At 45.6% G+C, this 6,981-nt stretch overlaps 1 pseudogene; it reads right to left on the bottom strand.

Annotated features, from left to right (window-relative positions):
- Positions 1-2,524: 2,524 nt before the first annotated feature.
- Positions 2,525-6,981, bottom strand: LOC116664102 (annotated as a pseudogene).

Raw genomic sequence — 6,981 nt, 5'->3', positions numbered from 1 at the left:
GACCCAGAAAACTCTAAAGTAGGTGACTGTGAACCTAGGAGTCTCTAACTGAAGTGACTGTAGGGGCAGGAATCTCTGCCTGGGTGATTCTGTGGGCCTAGGAAACTCCACCTCTGGTGATTGTGGGCCTAGGGAGGTCTGCCTTCAGTGACAGTCGTGGCAAAGGAATGGTACTTTAGGTGCCTGTGGGAATTCTGGAAAGTCTACTGTGATTGTGATGGCCCAGGAACTACTACCATAAGTGACGTGGGGGCACAGGAATCTCTACCCTACATGATGTGAGGGCCAAAAACATTTAAGTGATGGTGAGGGGGCCCAGGAGCTGCACCTTTTGGTCTTGATGGGGCCAGGATACTCTTTATTAGGGTGACTGGTGACTGTAGGGCCCAGGAACCTCTAGTGCAGGTGGTGGTGGGGCACAGAGGATTTACCTTAGTTGATTGGGGGGGCCAAGTAAAGTCTAACTTAGGTGATTGTAGGGCAAGAAGACTCTACCTTGGGTGATTGTTGGTGCCCAAGAAACTACCTTATGTGAGTGCAAAGGGTCAGGAAATTCTGTTAAGTGATTGTGGGGGACCAGGAAATTCTCCCTTACACAATTCTGTGGGACCTAAAATTATTACTTTAGGTAATGGTGGCTTCAGGAAAATCTAGCTATGGTGATTTGGGGAGCCCAGAAAAATTCTACCTAGGTGATTTGGGGGCCCAGGAATTCTATATAAGTGATTGTGGGGGGCCTAGTAAAATCTACCTTAGGGCATTGTGGGGCCCTGCAAACTCTACCTTAAGTGATTTGGGGGTGGCTGAGGAAATTCTGTGTAAGTGACTGTAAGGGACCAGGAAAATCTAGCTAAGTTGATGGTGGGCCCAGGGCCCTCCAACTTAGGTGTTGTGGGCTCCAGAAACTCTATGGTAGGTGAGTGAGGCCTAAACTCTACCTATGGTGATGGGGAGTTTCAGGAAGCCCTACTGTAGGGGTTTGTGTGGCCCCAAGGAACTCTGTGTTAGGTAATATTGGGCCCCCATGATTAAGGTACAGTTTCTTGGGCACCCACAATCACATAAGTTCTTGTTAGCTGGGCCCCCACAATCACCTAAGATTTATTTCCAGGGCCTTCAAAATTCCTTAAGTTAGAGATCTGAGTCTTGAAAAATCACCTGACAGAGTTTCCTGGCCCCTCACAAACACATACTAGCTTCCTGGGCTCTGACAATAACCTAAGGTATTATTTCCTGGATCCCCACCATCACTTAAGGTAGTGTTTCTGACCCCCAAAATCTCCTGGAACCTAGAAACCTCTACCTTAGGTGAAAGTTGGGGCCCAGGAAACTTCAAGCTCAGGTGATTACGGGGGTCAGGGAATTCTAGCTTAAGTGATTGTACGTGCCCAAGAAACTCTGCCTTAGATGTTTTTAGGGGCCCAGGAAACTACCTTAGGTGATTGTGAGGCCAGGAAACTCTAAGTGATTGTGGAGCCCCAGAAACTCTGCCTTAGGTAAATTGTGAAGGACAAGGAACACTTACCTTAGTTGACTGTGAAATCCCAGGAAACTCTAACTTGGTTGATTGTGGGACAGGGAACCTCTACATTAGGTGATTGCAGGTGTCTAGGAAAACTCGACTGTAGGTGATGGTAAGACCCAAGAAACTTGATCTTACTTGACTATGGGAGCCCAGATTACTTGACCTTAGATAATTTGGGGCCAGAGTATTCTACCTTAGATGACTATAGGGGCCCCGGAAAGTCTACATTAGGTGTTTGTAGGGGCCTATGCGTATTGATCTTAGGTGATTGTGGGAGGCCAGGATGTCTACCTTAGTTAATTCTGAAGGGGCCAGGAAAATCTACCATGAGTGATCATGGGGGCCCAGGAATCTCTCCCTTATTTGATGGTGGGGTATAGGAATTTTGACCTTAGGTAATCACCTCATCTTGAAGTGATGGTGGGAGACAAGATAATCTACCATAGCTGATTGTGGAGGGCCAGGATTGCCTACTTACTTGACTCTGACACCCAGGAAACCCTGCCTTAGGTGATCGGGGGAGCTTAGGGAACTCCACCTTAGTAGATTGTAAGGGCCTATGAATATCAAACTTAGGTGATTGTTGGGGGCCAGCATGCTCTAACTTAATTGATTGGATTGTGGAGGGGCTAGGAAATTGTACCCTAGTGTTTGTGAGGATATAGGAAACACTACTTTAAGTGATTGTGGGGGCCTAGGAACTCTACTTTATGTGGTTGTGGGGGGCCCATGAAATCAACTGGAAAATCTACTTTTTATGATTATGGGGACCCAGGAAACTATATATTAGGTGATTGTAAAGGCTTGGGAAATTCAACCATAGTGATTGTGGGACCCACAAAAACTCAGCCTTAGGTGACGGTGGGGGCTCAGTAAATTCTTCCTTGGTGATTGAAGGGTGCTGGAAATTCAAATTTAGGTGATTGTGGGGATTCAGGAATCTCTACTTAGGAGATTGTTGGTCAGAGAAACTCTACCTTGACTGTGGGGTCCCCAGAAACTGGTACTTAGGTGATTATAAGCCTGGGAAACTCAAACTTAGGAAACCATGGTGGCCCAAGGACCTTGACACTAGGAGATTGTGGAGGCCCAGAAAACTCCTTGGTGATTGAGGGGACCTGGAAATTCAACCTTCAGTGTTCGTACAGGTGCTGGAAACTCCACCTTAGGTGATTGTAGGGGAACCAGGTATCTTAGGTTATTGTGGGAAGACAGGAAACTCAACCTTAGTTGAGGGTGGGGCACCGGAAAATTCTGCCATAGGTGATACTGGGACACATGAATATATATATATTTTTTAATTAAAGTATAGTCAGTTTACACTGTTGGGTCTAGATCTGGTGTACAGATAATTTTTCAGTCATATATAAAAATATATTTGTTTCCATATTCTTTTACATTATAGGTTACATTAGATATTGAATATAGTTCCCTGTGCTACAGAGTATAAACGAATTTAACTATTTTATATATAGTAATTAGTATCTACTAAACTCAAAATTCCCAGTTTAAACCTTTCCATGCCATTCTCCTCCTGGTAACCTGGTATGTTTTCTGTGGCTGAGTTTGCTTCTGTTTTGTAAATAACTTCAACTGTCTTTCCTTTTTTGAGATTCCACCTGTAAGTGGTAACAGATGGTATTCTTCTTTCTCTTTCTGGCTAACTGAACTTAGAATGATGAACTCCAGGCCCATCCATGATGTTGCAAACAGCATTATTTTATTTTTATTATGGCTGAGTAGTATTCCATTGTAAAAATATCCATAATTTCTCAATCCAGACATCTGTTGATAACCATCTAAGTTGACTTAGCTTGGCTATTGTATATAATGTCGCTATGAACATTGGGGTGCATGTATCTTCTCAATTTAAACTGCTCTCTGGATATATACACAGGAGTGTGATTGCTGGAACATATGGTAAGTGCAGTTTTAGTTTTTTGAGGAATCTCCAGTGTTTTCCATAATGGCTGCACCAAACTACATTGTCACCAGCACTGTAGGAGGGTTCCCTTTTCTCCAGAATTTATTGTTTTTGGACTTCTTAATGATGGTCAGTCTGACTGGTGTGAGGTGATACCGGATTGTAGTTTTGATTTGCAGTTCTCTGATTATGAGCGATATGGAGCATTTCTTTCTGGGAGTATTGGCCATCTGTGTGTCGTCAGTGGGGAATTGCATGTTTAGGTCTTCTGCCCATTTTTGGACTGGGTTATTTGTTTATCGTTATTAGATGTGTGGGCTGGTTAGATACTGTGGAAATTAAGTCCATGTCAGCCTACTATTTTGCAAATATTTCCTCCCATTTTTGGTTTGCTTATGACTTCCTTTGCTGTGCCAAAGCTTGTAAGTTTAATTAAGTCCCAGTGTTTAATTTCTACAGCCTGAGGAGACTGGCCTAGGAGAAGTTTGCTAGGATTTATATCAGCTAATGTTCTACCTATGTGTTCTTCTAAGACGTTTATAGTGTCTGGTCTTCTGTCTTTAATCCATTTGCAGTAAACTTTTATGTATGGTGTGAGGGAGTATTCTAAGAGCACTGAGTTACCTGCAGCTGTCCAGAGTTCTCAACAGCATTTGTTGAGGAGACCGTCTTTGCTCCCTTGTGTGTGTGTATGTGTGTGTATATATATATATATATATATATTTTGGGATATGCACTTATTTTTAATAAAAAAATTATTTTTCTCCAACAATTGATTTGCACATGGAGGTCCATGACTCATGGTCAATTCTCAAATACAGGCAACTGTTTGGACCTGCGGAGAATCGTTCACAACCCCCCAGGACATATCCAGGGCCTCCTCCCTCCAAGAATGACATGAGCAACCAAAGTCTGCATATTTCTTTCAGCTTCCAGGGTTAAAGCCCAAGAAAGCGCCTCCTTCTTACTGAAGGAGGGTCTTCACATCCTCAGGAGGGGCGTCTCCACTTGGCCCTACAGGGCAGCAGGTGTGGCTACTCCAGGTCACCACACCTGGCACGTCTGGATCACCTGCAAGGCCCTCACCTCCTCCATGCTCTTGTCCTTCTCCACCATGGCTAGGAGGGACTGCTCTGTTTCCAGCTGCTTGAGACACGAACGCCACCAGGTTCTTGGCAAAGACGTGGATGAGAGGCTTATCTGGCCCGAGGAGGACTTCAGTGGTGAGCACGGGCTTGCTGATGTCACCGGTCACGTTGCTGGGTTCCAGGGAGACCAGGGTCCCCATTTTCCCGAACTGGATCACCACCACCAGGATGTGGCTGCTGAAGGCTGTGCAGACCACCTGGGTTGGGACACCACTTGAGTCTTCTGTTTTGATAACACCAAGGGTTTGCCTTTCATGGCTGGGTCTGTTCAATGGTAACTTTAGTTTATGTTTAAAAGGAAGGGGGGCGGGGAGGAGTAAATCAGTCAATTTCAGATAGGACTTGGCCCTCCAGAATATGTACCACTTGGGATTAAAACAGAGTAAGAGGTGGGGGGCGTACAGCTCAGTGGTGTAGAGCGGATGCTTAGCATGCATGAGGTCCTGGGTTCAATCACCAGCACTTACACTTTAAAAAAATATATAGGCGCATTCAAAAGCCTGTCTCTGGTTATCCACACAGGTTTCACTCGCCTGGCTTCGCTGACTAGACACACACGTATACCCAGGCCATGCAAAGGCGGGATGTCAAACACGCTTTTGTCTCTAGAGGTAGGTTGGGGCCCTCGCTGTTTGCACCGCGGGGCCCCCACACCGTCCTGCGGGCTCCCAGTTGAGTCACGGGCGGGGAAGGAAGCGCCGCAGGTGCAGAAGCAGGACCCGGGCCAGTGGCCGCTGCGCCCCCGCCGCCCCTCCGGTCCGCCCGCTGAGGTTTCATTTTCCCTGTCTGGGGACAACACCGGTCCCGCAGGAGCAGCAGCACCCCCACCACGGCGCGGGGCAGAGGGCGGCCGGCGCTGCACGGGGCCCGCGGGGACGCCCGCCCCCCCCCCCCCTCCACGGCACCGACCACGCCGCCCGCCTCTCGCGTTCACCGCCCCGCGCCGCGCCCGGGAGTCGCTCCGTTGTATATTCTTGCCTCCTCTGGGAAAGATCAATTGACTCAAAGTCTGTGGGTGTATTTGTGGGCCCATTTGTGGGCCCTGGGTTCGGTTCTGTTAATCTATATGTCTGTTTTTGTACCAATCCCATGCCGTTTTTTATTCTGTGTATTTCTTCTGAGGAAGTATAATCAGTGACGATGTGCCAATTTCTGGTGTAGAGCGTGGTGGCCCAGTCATACATATATTCATTTTCATATTTTTGTTCTTCAAAGGTTATTATAAGTTCTTGATTATAGTTGACTGTGCTTTACAGGAGAAATTGGTGCTTTCTGTTTTTCTACACCGTGGTTAATCTGCTCAATTTAAACCCTCAAATGTATCCCTTTTCACCCCCTTCCCCCTGGTAACCACAATATTGTTTACTGTCTCTGCGTGTTGGTCTTGTAGACGAGTTCATGAGCGCCCTCTTTTTCTTGCTGACTGTTTTCTTTTCTCTTGTTTGGATTCCAGATGTGTGTGCTATCGTTTGGTAGTCTCCTTTCTGTCTCTGGCTTACTTCACTCAGAATGTCGTTCTCCAGCTGAATGCATGGTGCTGCAAATGGCTTTATTTCTAGTTTTTGGCTGAGTGGTATTCCAGTGTGAGAATACGGCACAACTGCTTTAGTGAGTCATCGATCTGTTGATGGACATTTAGGTTGCTTGTATGTCTTGGCTATTGTCTGTAGTGCTGCTCTGAAGATTGGGGTGCATGTATCTATTCGATGTGGATCTATACCTAGGATGAGGAGTGCCAGATCACGTGGTAAGTGTATTTTGAGTTTTTGTGAGGAATGTCCAGGGTGTCTTCCATAACGGCTGCACCGAACTGCATTGTCACCAGCACTCTAGGAGGAATTGATCGTTTTTGGACTTTTGAAGGATGGCCGTTGTGACTGGTGAGTGGTGATACCTCATTGTGACTTTGATTTGCAGTTCTCTGATTACTAGTGATACTGAGCATTTCTTTCTGGGAGTATTTGCCATTTGTGTGTCTTCAGTGAGGAATTGTGTGTTTAGGTCTTTTGCCCATTTGTAGATTGGGTTGTATGTTTATTGTTCTTCCATGTGTGAGCTGGTTTTATATATATATAAATGAGATTGACAAAGGAGTAATTGCCAGAATGTAGTACAAGCTCATACAACTTAAGAATAAAAAAGCAACCCCATGCAAAAATGGGCAGAACACCTAAAAAAGCAGTACTCCAATGCACACATACAAATGGCCAACAGGACATGAAAAAATGCTGAATATCATGACTTAACAGGGAAATTCACATCAAAGCTACAGCTGACTGGATAAAGAAGTTGTGCTACTCTTATACATTGGAATACTAGTCAGCCATAAAAAGGAATAAAATAATGCCATTTGCAGCTACATGGATGGACCTGGAGATCGTCAT

Source organism: Camelus ferus, chromosome 6 (genome assembly GCF_009834535.1).
Source record: "Camelus ferus isolate YT-003-E chromosome 6, BCGSAC_Cfer_1.0, whole genome shotgun sequence".
In the NCBI taxonomy this organism is placed as follows: Eukaryota; Metazoa; Chordata; class Mammalia; order Artiodactyla; family Camelidae; genus Camelus; species Camelus ferus.
Note: the sequence above shows the minus strand (reverse complement) of the source record. Positions and strands in the feature narration are given on the sequence as shown.